This window comes from Magnolia sinica, chromosome 15, assembly GCF_029962835.1.
Source record: "Magnolia sinica isolate HGM2019 chromosome 15, MsV1, whole genome shotgun sequence".
NCBI lineage: Eukaryota > Viridiplantae > Streptophyta > Magnoliopsida > Magnoliales > Magnoliaceae > Magnolia > Magnolia sinica.
The window spans coordinates 30,663,538-30,681,844 of NC_080587.1; the positions used below are offsets into that span (position 1 = coordinate 30,663,538).

At 38.4% G+C, this 18,307-nt stretch overlaps 1 long non-coding RNA gene across 1 annotated transcript; it reads left to right on the plus strand.

The window, feature by feature from the left end:
• The first annotated feature begins 15,194 nt into the window (after positions 1–15,194).
• Positions 15,195–16,305, plus strand: LOC131227580 (uncharacterized). The gene is made up of 2 exons (XR_009162368.1): positions 15,195–15,615; positions 15,720–16,305. It is a non-coding gene; the product is annotated as an uncharacterized LOC131227580 (long non-coding RNA).
• Positions 16,306–18,307: the final 2,002 nt, after the last annotated feature.

Below are 18,307 nucleotides of genomic sequence, written 5' to 3' on the forward strand. Positions count from 1 at the left end.
CATGTATGTGACTATAAACCAGACCTACACATTATACAGTTGACATTGATGATGATGATGACTATGGTGATGATGGTGACTACAGTCCAATAACGGCTACTTTTTTTTGTTCTTTTTAGGGTCCGATTTTTCACTTTCTTTTAATATACTTCTTTCTTCCAAACTCTTCCTAAATCATTTTATAGCAATTTTCAATAACTCTTAGCTTGAAATTATAGGTAAAAACAACTTATATTAACGATTTTCTTGATTCGAAGCTCCGTGGCTGTAGGCCATTTTCCAGAAATTCCTCAAAAATAAGTATTTATACTTTCTATTCAATGTGTTGTTGTTTTAATGGTAGAATGTGATGTGTTAATCATAATAGAACATGTTAATGTCCATTTTACAGATTTTGGATGTGATTTTATATTTTTTTTATTTTTTTCTATTTACAAAAATTCGAAAAATCATTTTTTATTTAATGCGTTGCTGTTTTAATTGTAGAATATGATGTGTTAATCATAGTAGAACATATTAATGTCCATTTTACAGATTTTGATGTGATTTTATATTTTTTTATAATTATTTTCTATTTACGCACTATTTTTGGCCTTTTTTTTTAAATTCAAAAAATTATTTTTTGTTTAATGTGTTGCTGTTTTAATGGTAGAATATGGTGTGTTAATCATAGTAGAACATATTAATGTCCATTTTACAGTTTTTGGAAATGATTTTATATTTTTTTTTATATATATTTTCTATTTACACACTATTTTTGACTTTTAAAAAAAAAATTTTGAAAAATCATTTTTTATTTAATGTGTTGCTATTTTAATGGTAGAATATGATGTGTTAATCATATTAGAACATATTAATGTCCATTTTACAGATTTTGGATGTGATTTTATATATATATTTTTTTATTTTCTATTTACGCACTACTTTTGGCCTTTTTTCTTTTAAAATTCAAAAAATCATTTTTTATTTAATGTGTTGCAGTTTTAATGGTAGAATATGATGTGTTAATCATAGTAGAAAATATTAATGTCCATTTTACAGATTTTGGATGTGATTTTATATTTTTTTATAATTATTTTCTATTTACGCACTATTTTCGGCCTTTTTTTAAAAAAAATTCGAAAAATCATTTTTTATTTAATATGTTGTTGTTTTAATGGTAGAATATGATGTGTTAATCATATTATAACATATTAATGTCCATTTTACAGATTCTTATTGTGATTTTATAATTTCTTATATTGGGCAGGTTTTGGAGCTTCTTAGGGTTTAGAACATAAAATTATCTTTATTGATTAGTATATAAATTTCGAATAGCGAGTAGACTCACAATCTCACATAGACATAGGTTATATCTAATCTATATCTAGTATCTATCTACCTGAAATGTCTAGGTCTGGCCAACAAGTGAGGATATTGGATGGCAACATTGTCAGAGAGTTGGTGGTACTAAGTACCAAATGAAGTGCAACTATTGCAATAGACTAGTAACTAGTAGAATTACGCGTATCAAACAACATTTGACACATTGAAATGGTCAAGTTACGGGATGTACTAGAGTACCGAAAGAGATAATGATTTTAATGCAAGCCAGTCTGGATGAGTCAAAGGGTAAACATGCTGGCTGGATCTAAACAAAAGATGGATCTTGAGCAAGATTTCCAAGTAGGTGAAACTAAATAATGCCTCAAATTTTTGGTTGGAATGACCTTTTATCAATCAATGAAAGTCCATATATAGATTTACTTATGATCTCTTAAAAATAGATTGTTTGAAAATACCACTTATGAATGGTATTTTTGTTCAAGGCAAAGTAATCTTCATGCTAAGGGTCTTTCCTGTTTTAGGAAACACTTGATCTTAGTAAGGTTTGACAGTTTACACATATAGCTAATTACACCCTAAACACACAATACACAACTTCACTAAATGCAATATCATTCACCTCCAATAGAAGGATAGTCAAATCCATACTCGAGGATGAGCCTATCCTAATCCCTTTTTTTTTCCCTCCTTTTACTTAGATCTAAGGATACAGAAGATGTGAGGTTTTACTTCCCAAAACCTGAGCGAATGACTTTGGTCGTGGGTTTGCTCCCTATAAACACGAGTTCGATTCCCCCCCCCCCTCGGTGGATTACCTGTCACAAGTTTGGGCAAACGACTTTGGTCATAAGTTTGCTCCCCACAGACACCAGTTCGATTCCCCTCCCTGTGGGGATTACCTTGGGCAAAATGGTTTGGTTGTGGGTTTACTCCCCACAGACACCAGTTCGATTCCCCTCCTTGTGGGGATTACCTGTCCCGAGTTTGGGCAAACGACTTTGGTCGTAGATTTGCTCCCCACAGACTTGAGTTCGATTCCCCTCCCCATGGATTACCTATCACGAGTTTGGGCGAACAACTTTGGTCGTGTGTTTGCTCCCCACAGACACGAGTTCGATTCCCCTCGTGGATTACCCATCATGAGTTTTGGCGAACGACTTTGGTCGTGAGTTTTCTCCCCATAAACATGAGTTTGATTCCCTTACCTGTGGATTATCTGTCACGAGTTTTGGTGAACTGTCATGGGTTTGCTCTCCACAGATACGAGTTCAATTCCCCTCCTCGTGGATTACCTATCAGGGTGAACAACTTTGGTCATGGGTTTGCTCCCCACAGACACGAGTTTGATTCCCCTCCCCGTGGATTACCCGATGCATGTAGTTGGCGGGTGATTGTGTGCATCTGCAGGGAATAGTCTTGCCTTAAAGAAAGTTTTATTCTTTTTTTTTTTTTTAAATAAAATTTAAAAATCCTCACATCTAGAGACTCCTGAAATCTTAACCCTCAATTTCATTATTTATCCTCATTGACGAAAGGATTAGGGTAAGTTCCCATGAGTGTGCACACTTCCCTTCAATAAGCAAAATCACATACCACTTTACACAAGGGTTGATTAGGCGTGGAATCAAAGTAATAATGGTCGATCCTTAATTAGGATTAAGACAAATAAGAACGGTCAGACTCTTATCTGAACATGAAGTTAGGCTCAGATAAGGACACTACTTGGATTAGGAAGTTACTCACAACAAAATGTTTCTCTAGCTGAAAATAAGGCATCATTTAAAATAGACAAATTTTATGCATCACCTACAAAAGGATTCTGCGCTAGAATCAAACATTAGAAAATTTTGAACAACTAAGAAATAAATTGATAAGAAGAATACCATAACAGTATATACTCTGAAATAAAATCAATACATCAAAGTCTTTGCTCCTTAAATCCCAATCTAAACTTGTATTCTCAAAGTGACTGGCTGATAATGAATAAAGATAAAGATTAAACATGATATATATATATATATATATATATATATATATATATATATATATATATATATATATATATATTGTTTAGGTCTAGTTGTTAAACAACATCTGGATTCTTAAATGGGTCGGGTATGGGCGCCCTTAAACCTGACCCAACCTAACCATATGCACTCCTTATTTCACTAATAGGCGGTTGTCTCACTGTACTGATTTGGAGGGCTCAGGAATGTTTAAACCTTTTTCAAAATAGCAACTATGTATTGTGCCACTTTGATAATTTGCATATCAAGAACCCAATTAGACATGATTTTTGATTGGGTTGAAAATGTGAGACATGAACCTGACCTAATTTAATAATTTGCCCAATAAATGAGGCCTACACCCATTAAAATCGGGTCAGATTCACTAGGTAAACCCAACCCCCTGGGGGAGCCTACTATTTAATTTTTAGTGGGAGTATCTTGATAATCGGACATAAATGATGGACAACTTTTATATCCCATTGGTCTACACATGTGATGCCTAGTAGACAACATTGCCTTATATGGGCTTGGCCTTAGCAAACCTCTTGGAAAAGTTTGTTGATATGGCTGCAGATGGGTTGGGTTTGGGTCGGTTCCTAGTGCCCATACCTGGGCTTAGCTAACCGGGTTTGGTTCTCCCGGAGCCGCTATAGCATTGAAGAATTGGATACACTTGAGTTTTGGTACCCATTAGGTCTTTAGATCTAGTTATTGAGTTGGGTACAGGATTGGACAATGGCTGAACATTGAGTCAGTTGATGTTGCAGGACATGAAATTAAACATGATGTGTGAGATTTCAGGCTTAAAATCACCTAAGTTCAGAAACAATTACACAAATTCCATATCCCACGTAAAAAGTCCAAACATTCAAGTAAAGGGGAATCTATGCGGGTCCAGGCCTACACAGGCTAAGACTGGACCAATAAAAATTATAAACCAAACAATGTTCAAAGGGAAATATAAATCAACCACACATGCATAGCAAACAGTCCCTAATCCAAGGGAGTCCCCAATCTCAATTCCACATAAAAAGTCCAAACATTCAAGTAAAGGGGAATCTATGCTGGTTTAGGCCTACACAGGTTAAGATTGGACCAATAAAAATTATAAACCAAACAATGCTCAAAGGGAAATAGAAATCAACCATACATGCATAGCAAACAGTCCCTAATCTAAAGGATTCCCCAATCTCAATTCAAGGAACCCTAGGGTGAAAAAAGGGGTAAATAAATTAGGGCTAATGCAAACTAAGGCTAGGGTTTAGGAAATAGGAATGAAAAGAGGAAAACCTGACACGAGGACAGCTCCTGCGTGCAGATGGTGGCCCGGGGCTGACGCACATGCACGGGTTGGCCGGCCACACGTGCGATAGAAGCCCGCCTTCCCAAAGTGACACCTAGGCCTTGGTCGGCCAGGGGAGACTTCCAATCCCTCCAAGTTTGACGACGATTCGATGTAAGGTCCAGGCGTAGTGATCCGCCGAAGTTTCAGCCCTCCTACAAGTCCAGATTTTAGAAACTGGCTGTAGGGGGATGAATTGTTGCAAAAGCTGAGAAATTCAAAGCAATAATGATGATAGAAGATGAGATATATGGATGGAAGATGGTAGGGACGGATGGGGATAGATGTGGCTTCGCACTACGGTAGTTAGCCCTTCGAAAAGAGAGGGCTTCGCGCCCACTTGAATTTTTTCACAACTTAAAAACTCAGAGAGTAGAAAAAAACTTGCAGGAATTTTTATTAAACTTGAATAAATCAAAAGAACTACAAGGGGTGCCTATTTATAGGGAAAACCTCATATCCTAAAACTCGCGCCATGTGCGCAACCTATTACTTGGCGATGAAGTAAACCAAAACAAAAACTAACCAAAGAAATCTAAAGCGTTCATGATATTTTAAATAATATAAATAATCAAAACCTAAAATATGAATATAATCCAACTAGTGGGCCCCGATCATGAGATCTCATGATGGACTTTATTTGATTATCGAGCCTACTCCAATGAACCAAAACTCCTTCTAACTAGGAGGCCCTTTCTAGACGTCGTCATCGAGCCAGATTGATGGTGGGGCCCTCCCTCTCCTTGCGTACGTGCGTAGGGGACGGCGTGCGTGCGTGTGTGTGCGTGATGTCCCCATCAGTTGAGTTTTCAGATTTCTGAACTATGCTACAACATGAGAGGTTTTCTAACAGTTGTTGCAAGGTTTTCAGGATGAGGTGGTGTCGGATAAGAAGGCGGTTGGTGGGATTCTCGAGGAAAGGGTGAAATTGGTGTGGGTGCTGCTTTTAAACCATGCTTGTTTGTATCCTTGAATCCAAATGCTTCCAAGTCTTGCCATATATCTTTTGTTTCCCTGTGCATAATAATATGGTGCTCATACGATACGGGGCATTTGTATTGCCATAAAGGTTTTATCTCATAAGGATGATGTATCTGATACTAGGAATTTGTTTTGCCTCAATCGGAATTGCATAATGAAATTTATTATAGTAGTATGAATTGTTTAAGCTCTTAACTGTATGAATTGTGGTGATCTAATATGCTGATTCTATTCTCACACAATGATGGTAACTAATGTATATTCTGTTTTAGGTAAACTGATTTTATTTTCAGTTTATGGCCGGTCTGCTCGAATTGAAACTTTTAAGATTAACCTAAGTAGTTGATTTTTATGCAACTTTTATGATCCTGCCCTACTAAGTAGTTTATTTTGTCCAAAATGCACAAGGACAGTGAAGATGTTCTCTGTCAAGTAGACATGGATAGATTTTCTTTTCACAAGTCTTGTTGACTACCTCGAACTTGCAGATACTAGTGGAGGATTTTGTTTTTAGATCTTAGCTAATAAGTTGTTTTGATATCTACAACCAATGTGGATGTTTCCAACACAATGAAAATGGCCATTTGGTAATATTCTGGAGATCCAATGTAGTTTGGCTATATTCCCCTATCATCTTTGTATTTGACAGTATTTCCTTAGTTTCATTTGTTGAACCTCTTCTTTTACAAGAGAGGCTTATCTGAATCAGAAATACATTTTCTTGAGGAACTATTCAACTTACTTTTTAGTTGCGAGTTCCTTTATACATTTTTTTTTGTAGCATCTTTTAAAGTTTAGAGTCATGAATTCATTATTAGAATATGGGATAATTGTTTCAGTTTTCTAGAATTCTGATGAAAGGTTTCTGTATGTTGATTATTTTGTGCAATATCTTCAGATTAACCTAGAGACAAAATTGTATAATTCTTTTACAGCAAAAAATAAATTTCTCATTTTCCTAACCTAGTCATCTTTTTGGTTGCCACATGACTGATAAATTGAGTGGAAGTTTTCTCAAGTATGATTCTTTTACAGCAAAAATTAAATTTCTCATATTCCTAAGCTAGTCATCTTTATTGACTGCCGCATGACTGAAAAATATGAGCAGAAGTTTTCTCGAGGTGTTTTTCTTGACCCCATCATTTCTTTCATTCTCCTACCTCTGGAGAGTGGCCTCCACACTCCACAGCATTTGGAAAGCACCAATCCCTATTAGACTATCAGTGTTTAACAGGAGCAGTGAGGTAGTGGATAGTAACTCTTTAGGTGGGAATTTTCATTCCATACCTAATCTAATTACCTCCGTTGAGATACCTCTTAAGGATTTTAGATTTTGGTACCTTCCATTAGATTGCTGTAATGAATGCTAGTTGAAATAGCTTCTCTACAAGGACAAACTTGAGTAATTCGATATGCTGCTGCATATCCTTTAATCGAGTAGTTAGTGTGCGCCTATTTATCACACTATGCCACAACTATTCTAGGGTCTGGGAATAAAAAAAATGTCGACCTGCTTCAATAACATAACCTATTCTGAATCTCTCTCATGGGTATCAACTAGTTCCAACTTGTAAGAGGTTGTACAGGTGGAACTTTTGTGTATAAGAAAAGCTATTGATATGAAGGCAGAGTGTGATGATCCATGATAATGTGCACAACCACCACAATCTAGACCATTCAAAACGTGTGCCTTATACATCGAAAAGTGAGTCCTAAGTTTAACAAACAGTTCTATGATGCTTTGCATGTCCAGTCAATCTGATTTTGGGGTATGTTCCATTTAAATTGAGGTCCATGACTTGGGCCTTTTGAATTGATGTATGGTGGGTATAAAATTGGTAGAGTTTTTGGAAATCCTCCAATCTAGGGTCACTGAGTGTATGGCCTTGGTTCTTGGGCTGGGTGCATTAAGTGATACCACACACATTATGGCAAATTAGACTTCGCAAACGCAATGTACCTCCTAGAAAGATTATTCTTTCAAATCATTGCATGTTATGCTAAGCCCAGCAAGCTGAAATCCTTGTAGGACATGGACTTTGCCAAATCCCAACTTACACTGCTAAGCCACAAAATATCTTGCCAATCATTAGATACTGTTTTCATGAAAGCATAAATGGCAGTGCATATTCTACTCTTTTCATGGGCTAGGTTGGCTGCTCAAATTTAGTACAATTTGTGTGGAAAACTCTATCTTACATCCGATCTGAATATTCTGTTGGTTGTGCCTGTGACAATCTGTTTTCTGTAGGATTTTGAAGAATTCGAATTTTAATAGTCTTGATTTCAATGTAATTCTGTTCAGATTACCCAAATCTAAATTTCAAAACTCAGATTTTAAGCCTAAAAGTAGGTTCCAAAAATCCCCGTAGGATTTGGATTTCACTAAAATCCAACTTACACTGCTAAGCCAGCCAATCCTTCCCCCAGTTGGAGGTTTAATCCTCACATCTGGATATTCCTAAAATTTTAACCTTTAATTTCAGAATTCGCTATTAAGCCTACGCATGTCCATTCCTTTCAAGCTTGATCCTGCTCCTATAGGTGTATGCTTATGACGCTTTACGACATAGTTCGATTCCCTCTTCGTGGATTTTCTGATGCACGTGTGTGGTGGGTGATTGTGTGCATCTGCAGGGAATGGTCTCGCCTTAAAGGGACTGGGACGCCCTGTCGTTATAAAAAAAAAAACTTTCTAAAACCCGTTACGAGTTTGGGCGAATGGCTTTGGTCGTGGGTTTGCTCCCCATAGACACGAGTGTGATTCCCCTCCCCGTGGATTACATATCACGAGTTGGGGCGAACGACTTTGGTCGTGGGTTTTCTCCCCATAAACACGAGTTTGATTCCCCTCCCTGTGGATTACCTGTTATGAGTTTGGGCGAATGACTTTGGTCGCGGGTTTGCTCCCCACAGACACGAGTTCGATTCCCCTTCTCGTGGATTACCCGTCATGAGTTTGGGTGAACGACTTTGGTTATGGGTTTGCTCCTCACAAACACAAGTTCGATTCCCCTCCTCGTGGATTACTCGATGCATGAGGTGTAATAGAGGAAGTTTTTTTTTTTTTTTTTTTTTTTTTTAAATTTTTTTGTTGTAAATCCTCACATTTGGAGACTCTTGAAACCCTCAATTCTGTGTTCACTATTATGCCTACGCCCATCCATTCCTTTCAAGATCCATCCCGCCCTTATAGGGGTAAGCTAGTGATGCTTAATGATTGAACGAGAGCTTCGTTTGTCAACCAATAACGGATTGACTCTGTTGTTGGCATTGCTCTATTTTTCTCTCCTTTCCTATCAGCGAGTTCCAAAGCATGCTGTCACTAATAGGGGGACATCATATCTGTTGAAAAACGGAGCCCTAATCTAGTAGGGCGCACTATAGCGCACTACAGGCGGCCATGGCTTCTAGCTCTCTTAATTAGGTCGTCATATTTTGTGATGGCGACTCTCGAAGTATGGGAGCTACTCTTAGACCAACAGAATTACATGAACGATATGGCGTTTCCGCGTTTCCAGTCAAAGCCTTCGACCCGAACTTCAATTTATAAATCTCATTTTTCTTCAAAGTGGATCTATTAGGGGCCAGACCAGCCTGACCCCCCGAAGGGGCTTATCATTTGGTGTTGGTGGACTGCTCTGATTGCCTATAAGTTGTTCGCCAGACCAAAAAGTCCATCTACATCCCCTATTTGAATTAGAAATCCCGCCTTGCCTCCTATCACTTCACTCGCTTCCCGTGATCATTTTCAGGTTTTGGTTTGTCCTTGAAGATGGGGTAAGGTCCCATGAATGTGCACATGACTTACTTTTTATTGGACTATCTTCAATAGGCAAAATGACACACCACTTTACACAAGGGTTGATTAGCCATGGAATCAAAGTAATAACTATCGATCTTTAATTAGGATCAAGACAAATAAGAACAGTTAGACTCTTACTTGAAGATGAAGTTAGGCTTGGATATGGATACTAGTTGGATTGGGAAGTCACTCATAACAAAATGTTCTTTTTTTTTAAAAGCTGAAAATACCCGGGCATCATTTAAAATAGACAAATTTTATGCATCATATTCAGAAGGATTCCGCGCCAGAATAAAAAACTAGGAAAATTTTAATGATTAAGAAATAAATTGATAGGAAGAATACCAAAGGACGATCTACTCTAAAATAACGTAGGCGATTTATTTTTCTCTGCTTCATTTGCAGTGTATTTTGCATGGATGACTCTTCTAACTTGTTTATATGTTGATTATTTTCAAAAAAGTAAGCCTTCATCGAAAATAAGCGATTATGATATAAATTGTAAGGAAACTTTTGCTTAACGAGGATGTGGGCAGTTGATGATGTTGGTTCTTTATTATTATTATCTTTTTCTATGGAAATACTTGGGGATGCAACGGCATTATGCTATCAGAGCCCTTGAGATATACCAGAAATCAGGGCAGCAGGTAGTTGTTCTCATCCAATTTGTCCATATGCCCTTTATCACTCACTACATGCTGATTTAAGTTGAAAATTTTTGCCTATTCGCCATGCCTTAAGCTACTTCCCTGTTGCAGGCTGAAAGGTTGTCTAAGTTTTATAAAGTATGTAAAATCCTTGATCGTGGGTGTGGAGAAAAGTTTATCAAGATTGAGCAGGTTTCAATTTTTATAGTGATGCCTCTTATAATAGATATTTCTTTCTTTGTATTCTGAAACACTTCTTACCAAGACTATGATAACACTTGTAACTTGATTGGATTATCACCGAGTCTCAACCTTAAGATCATGGGCTGGATCCTAGCTTATCTACTGAAGCACACGATTGCATGAAATTGGTAAAGAAAACTGACAAGTGATGGTGTCTTTATTTGTTTTTTTTTTTTTTTCCTTTTTAAATGACTGTTTCTCTTGGTCTTACTTTTGCCTTGATTTACATTACTAAATCCATAAGGGCTCTTCCATTTACCATAAACCTTTGGAACCTCATTGCCTCCCAAATCTTTGACTGAATTATGGATGGAGCATAACCCAAAAGTAAAAGTAAGCGGATATTGGAACCATCTGATTTTTTCAATTGGAACTAGGGCCACTCACTGTTTTATTCTTAACCTACATTTGATGAGTACCATTAATTGGATGTTTGGTTTGCTCGATCAGTACTTACTGTTTTATTCTTAACCATACATTTTTTAAGTACCATTAATTGGATGGTTTGGATTGCTTGATCAGTATGGTATTTGAGATATGCTCCATCCCATAATGTGCCCCACAATTTGGATGATTGGATGGTCTGGGTAGTACATGGGCACCACATTTGAGGAGGATGAGTCACCACCATTATCAAAGTGTTGGTGAACTATCATATGGGTGTAACCATCTGATTTTTTTTTTCCTCCTGTTTGGAAGGGATTCTTGGATGATCAATACATTACACACAGCTGCAGCAGTTGCAAGATGAGAGCAACCCAGATTTTGTTTTTGAAGTGGTGTCTCTCTTCTTTGATGATTCTGAGAAGCTTCATAATGATTTGAGTAGAGCTCTGTGAGGAATCTGCTTCTCTCTCTCTTGTTGGATATTGAAAAGCTCACTTTTTCTATGTTTTTCTTTTCTTGAAGAGATCAGCAGCCTTAGATTTCAAAAAGGTTGATGCCCATGTTCATCAGTTGAAGGGCAACAGCTCCAGGTATTTCACTCCATCCAAATATCCAATACATCATCTTTTGTTTCCATCTCTCTCAAGAAACCCAACTTCCTAATTCTATGACAAACCTACTTCTTTGATTATTTTATTTTTTTCTACTTGTTACAGTGCTTTTTTTTTTTTAAATTTTTAAATTTTTCTTCATAGGAAGCTATTGTTTTTGTTAGGATAAATACCTGGTTCATGAACTGTGTAATGTTAAATTTTGATCTGGAGTGCAGATTAGGAAAATAGAGAAAGATCTGTTATGTGTTGTTTTTTAGGAGCATGCACTTCCTGCATCCCACTCCCTCTGCTAGCAGAAACCGATCCTCATTGGAGATGGACGTGATTCATCTTCAATTTCGAGAATTTTACTTGTAGTAGCGGTTGTGGATAGCTAGCTGTAGCATGAAAAGAGTGGTCTATTTTTAATTAACCTTGTAGATCTTAGATTTATCTGGCTTCCCAGCTATTTTTTTTTCCTGGTTTTCTTCCTATAGCTGTGCCAACTTTCGAGTTGTTGTGCTGCTCTGCAAATTTAAATCTTCCATTTCCTTCCTGTTTTGACTCTGTTATCTTCATCAAATTCTTTCTAGAATATGATGAGCAGATGAGCTCTTGTTGCAAATTGTACTGTATAGGAGAAGGAGCGCTTGTGCTTCTTGTCAAGTTTCAGATACATTTTGTAATTGTATGAGTTCATCATCGTTCATTTCAATATGAATTTGATACATTCCGATGTTATTGACATTGAAATGATGTTGAATTCAATTAATATTATCTGGGACTTCATTTCTATGGAATGTATCAACGATACAAACCGATACAAATGATCCAAACCTTTGACATGCTTGGGCCATTTCAGTTGATTTGAATTTCTTATTTGTTTTGGACCATTCAGCGATCCAAATGCATCTTATGATTCGCGCTGATATTAGTGATCTAAACTCATCATATGATTGAAACCTCTTTCATTGACCCATCTCAATGAATATGTTACATTGATCCATCTATTCATAATATTTGAGGTTGGTTCTCAGTGATCCACATCGTTAATTTTGTAGGACCCTCTTCAGTTCTATACACAATTCAGGCAATCAGGTTTCTTTTTATAACGATCCAAATTCATATCATTTGGCCCATTTCTAGTGATCCAAACCTTTGAAATGGGCCATTTTGATGGATAAAAAACATTGAAATGCTTGGGCCATTCAGTCGATCCGAATTGTTGATATGATTTGAATCATTCAGTGATCCAATCTCATTATACAATTGATGCTGCTTTCCATGGTTTAGAAACGGCTTAGGGCCGTTTCTAATTAAAAAGGGTTTCCAACCGCTCCTGAATGTTCCTAAAACTGCCCCGCAAACCCTATTCTCTCTCGTTTTTTCTTCTCATTTCATCCAAGGTCGATTTCTTCTCTCTCTCTCTCTCTCTCTCTCTCTCTCTCTCTCTCTCTCGGTTTTCTTCTCATTTCTTCCGGTTAGTGTCTGCCAGCCTCCCACCCAACCCCTTTCAAAACTCCCATCTCCTTCCCATTTCCTTCCGAAATCTCAAACCCATTCTTGTCAAAACCCCCGTCAATGTCCGCACCTAGCTCCTTTCAAAACCCTAAACCCCTATAGATCGAATTCGGGTTGGCTTGGGTCGGGTTGAGGTTTCATTAGCTTGATTATCTTTAACATGCTCTCCGGTTTCTTTATAAGGCAGTTATGCTTTCATAATGATTAATGACTGTTCTGCCTAAAACTTCAGTTTCTTTCTTCTTCTTTTTTTTTTTTTTTATATTAAAAAGATGTTTTTGATATCTTACATAGAAGTCCAGGCAATAGAAATGGTTGACATATGACATGCTTCCTCGGTACTTGTTCATATGGCCTTTATGTGGCCTTCCAATCTCACATGCTATTTGAACATAGATCTTCTTAGTGAAGCAAGCCCACGAAGTCCCTTCCACAGTCCCAAAATCTTTACTTCACCACTGGCATTTCCTCTAATAGAGAACTGTGTGGGCTGTTTTGAGTTTTTTTGTGGTTGTCTTTGATCCAACCCTATACTTGCTTGCTACATTATATGCTTTTGCCCGATTGGCCATGATCAACAACTTGTTGTCACCCAATACCCTAATATGCTTGAAGAACTTTTAGCTAATGTGCCCCACATGGCGTATATTATTAATCTATTTGAGAATGTGGAACAATGTCCTATATTGTGTGATCCCATTGCCCCATCAAATTGTAAGGCTATTGCTCGTGGACTCCTTTGCTGAGGGGTTAGTGTATTTGGAAGAGTGTATTTGGTGTGCATTTGAATCCAACTCACACCAAATACACCAAAAGCCTCTTGTTTTTAAAACGCACCAAGACTTTGTTTTTCCAAGTCACATCGTTTCTGGTTCGTATGGATTTCAATGCATATCAAATATATGCTCCCAAACGGCCCCCAAGTCAACTTCCAGATGTATATTAATTATGATCTTTTGCATTGATTAGCTGTCGATGGTCCATTTATGAGTTCATCTGGTAGTATCACATATTTCAAGCAACTTGTTTAGGATGTTATTCTTGAATTTCAATTGTCTTGTTGCATGGTAATCTAACCTGATTTCTGAATGGGTCCAATTTATTAGATCTCTACTCGTTAAAATTAGGTTGAATTCGTGGATGAGATCTATCGGGTACCTTTGGCTTTAGGGACCCATTGACATGGTGGATACATGCATAGAGTCACCTTTGTTTACTCATGCCACTCTCCAAGGGAGCTCAAAAAGGCATTTCACTCCACTTACTTCCAAATCCTCTTAGGATTTCATTTACAGGCTCATTTACACCCATTTCATTTCATTTACATGCATTTAGTCCCATCCAAGCACACCTCAAATGCCATTTACTTCCATTTACTCCCAATTCCCCCTGTTTACCTCCATTTACTCACATCCAAACGACCCCTAAGAATGTTCAGAACAAGGAGAAACCAGCCCAAGTTTTGGTCGGGGCAGGTTGTCGAGGTCCTTGGGTTGTGTTCAAGTTGGGATAACGCCAGCTCAATTTGAATTTGGGTTGGGTTCAAGTTGGAATACCGCCAACTCAACTGTTGGGTTCACGTTGAGAAAATTCAGGTAGGGCGTGTATTTGGGTTGGGTGAAGTATGGAGGACTTTGAGTTGGGTTCAGGCTGGGCACCTTGGGTTAGAATTCTGGTCGGGTCGGGTTGCGGATTGGATCCTTTCAAGTATGAATGGACTCAGGTTAACTTCAACCCAACTCAATCCGCCCTAATTGCACCCTAATGTAGCATCATGCTCATATGATTTAATTAAAAAGGAATCTTTTTCTTCAACTTCTTTATCCAAACTGTTTCTTATTCCAATATGTCATGAACTTCTCGTAGCTTATTTGGATTCACATTCTACATATTTTTATCTACTCTGCAATATCTACTTCCAGAGGCTCTCTATCATGTCAACTATCCATTTATATAATAAGCAAGGGACTGAATTTTCTTAGAGAGAAGTCTTCTTTCTTAGCACAGCTCTTGCAGTATTTGCACTGGCTGGTGGTATCCTGGCTAACTTGGACTGTATGCAAGCTCTGCTGTGAATCTAGGAAACTGTCGGAAACTGCCACTACTGATTCACGAACATGCACCTATACAGGAAGGAGATCTAGTCCACACTTGCGTGGATGGAAAATTTCTCCTTGTTTACCCCATATGTGAGGAATATGATGATATGCAGATCATTTTTAATAACTAGGATTGTCCAATCACCTAAAATCCGGGCCCATGATGAGTTCATGATTGTCCACGATGTAAGAACGGTTTGGATTATCATATGAATACGCTACACGAGGATTGTAAATATATATTATTAAACATGGACAAGAAAACAAGAAATTTACTTGCAATATGTTTGGAGCACATTTTTCCTATAAGTATTAGACTCTTATGTTATTGGAGGCACTCCACATCAATATCTACTCGTGTACATGTTGCAGATTTTCTTCCACTAATCTTTTCATGTATTTTGTTTCTCTTTCTCTGCACTTCTGATGTACACTGTAAGTATGTTGTCTGATCCTGCTTGCATGTCTGAAGATTTTGGATCAATGTCAAGAGTCATGTGATGCTCGATCCATGGAAGGTGTTGAAGTGTTGGAAACTTGCCTGAAGTGCAACTTTGGTCCGCTATTCCATGGGTGGTTTTGTTGCTAGAACTGCAGTTGTCCACCCACATTTAAGGAAGTCAGCAGTTGAGACTGTTCTCACTCTTTCAAGTCGACAGCATGTTAGCTTCTTTACTCTCTTCGTTGTAGTTATAAATCTTATGCATCTTCTTCTTCTTCTTATTCCTGTCACTACATGCCTGACAAAATCGAGCAACTTATACAGGTTACCTCCTATGGAATTGATGCAGTTCTCTACATCAGAAACATGCTAGCTTGCCAAATTACCAATGTATGTTCTTTGTATCACTTGCCAAGAGTTATGCTTTTGGTGTGCCTTTATCATTATGCAGGTATTCTAGCTTGTCAGTATGGATATATGAGCAAACTAAAGAATATGTCAATGGACGGCTGAAAAATAAACGCGAGCAAACTAAAGAATATGTCAATGGACGGCTGAAAAATAAACGTGGCGATGCTTTCATCCAAGGGAATAATGGTAACATATGTTCATTTTTACTACTAAATGTGTTTTTTTACTTTTGATTGATGAGGGATGGGGACCAGGGATTGATGACTTACCCAAGTCACTCATCCAAGTTTCATCTGGAATCAGGACCAAATGAGTCAGTTGGAGTTGCTAAGTCAAAACACAATAATGAGGGCATATTTTGTCTCCGTTAATGCACTACATGCCAACTTGCCAAGTTACCAACATATGTTCTTGTTCTTATTATTGCATACTTAACTTTCTTTTCTTTTCTTTTTTCTAGTGTGGCGTTACTGAAGAGCATGAAGACGACAAGGCCAGATTGGCTTGTGGGTTTTGAGTTCCCAACTTGAATGAGTTGGGCTTGGACCTGTAACTAGACCCGCTGACAGGCCATGGCCAGATTTACCCTAGGTCGGGCTGGCCTTCGGCTCAACTGACCCAACCTGCTTTTGAGGTAGATTCAGACTATTCTATTGAGTAGCAGGTTGGGTTCTTGCTAGACATGGCCATTTACTTAAATGAGCTTGACTTGAACCCTACCCACTCACATAGGTTATTAATGAGTTGGGCTAGATGACCTGACTCAAAATCCGAAACAAAATAAAGAAAAGTATTGGTAAGTCCATTGTCTAGACCCTAAGATTTCTTAATGGGTTGGGTTCATTGGGTACCATTGTCTTTGAAATCTTAATAGGTCCAATTTATTGAACTTGAACTTATTCAAATCGGGTCGGGTTCATTGGGTACCTATTGACAACCCTACCAACCCACCCTAACATGATTCATGTGATAAACGGGTCATATTTAGGTCGGGGGCTCTACACTTTATTTTGTTATTTATTAATGGCTATACATTATTTTGCACTAGATTATCCTCATGGTGGACCAGCAAGCACTTTACTACACTTAAAACTTGTAGGAACTCAACCAGACCCACTTTTAAATTAGGCCAAAAATAGTAGTACTAGAAGTTGACCCAAGTACTAATATGAATCCAAGTCTAATGGGCCCACTCAATAAGCGGACCTAATTAGACTCTTAACGGTGAATAAGCATGGAGCTATATGTGGGGTCCTTAAATCATCATGGTAGGCCCTCACAAAGGCATTAAGTTGGACGCTAAAGATCATCCAGGGCAAGGGCTGAGTCAACTACTCATATTAAAACTAAAAGTGGCCCATGTATGGGCTTAAATAAGGAATCCCATTGGGCCCTAACGAAGGGTCCCACTAATAGTGTGAACCGTTCATGTGGCGTGGCCCCCCGTTGTTGGCCTTATGCACTAAAATGATCTGGTAAAACGGATGGGTGCCATGGCTATCAAGTACATACATCATGGTGGACCCCACGGCATGGGACACATTGTGTGGACAGTGTGGCCCACAACTGTGGGCCCCGTACAAACATCCTGGTGGGCCTAAGGAAGGCTACAAAGGTGGACGGCCACCCAACCCTAAGCCTCGGGTGGTTTGTTCACTTGACCCTCAGGTTCGACACGATTTTCGGACCCATACTTTAATACTATTTGAAAAAATGGATGGCGTGAATATACCACGATTTTTGGCGTGAATATACCACGATTTTCGGACCCATACATGGGTTTGGGGGCAATTCACCACCATGGTGGGCCCCATCTCAGTTTCAATGGCGTGTTAAATTCACCATTTCCTGTACCGTGGTCCACTTGGGATTAAGATCGGTTCACCAAATGATCGGGGAGATGGATGGATAGTGTGGATAAAACAAATATGGTGCGGTGGCCTCCTCATCATAGGTGAAACACATACATACGGTGGGCCCTCATTAGAGGACAACCTGGATAGACACATACAACGTGGTTAGGTTCATGTGGCGTGGCCCCCCCTTGGCCTTATGCACTAAAATGATCTGGTCAAACGGATGGGTGCCAGGGCTATCAAGTACATACATCATGGTGGACCCCACGTCATGGGACACATTGTGTGGACAGTGTGGCCCACAACTGTGGGCCCTGTACAAACATCCCGGTGGGCCTAAGGAAGGCTACAAAGGTGGACGTCCACCCAGCCCTAAGCCTCGGTTTGTTCACTTGACCCTCAGGTTCGCCACGATTTTCGGACCCATACTCTAATACTAGCTGAACAAATGGATGGCGTGAGTATACCATATATCATCTAGCTGGACGACCTGGATAAAACATTACATCATAGTGACCCTGCCCCCAAAAAAAAAAAAAACTATCGACCACTGCTTTTCACTCTTTTTAAAAGTCATTTGCTTCCTCCTACTTTATGGGATAAAAACATATTGACTAACTTTGCAGGGATACTTAATGCTAATTG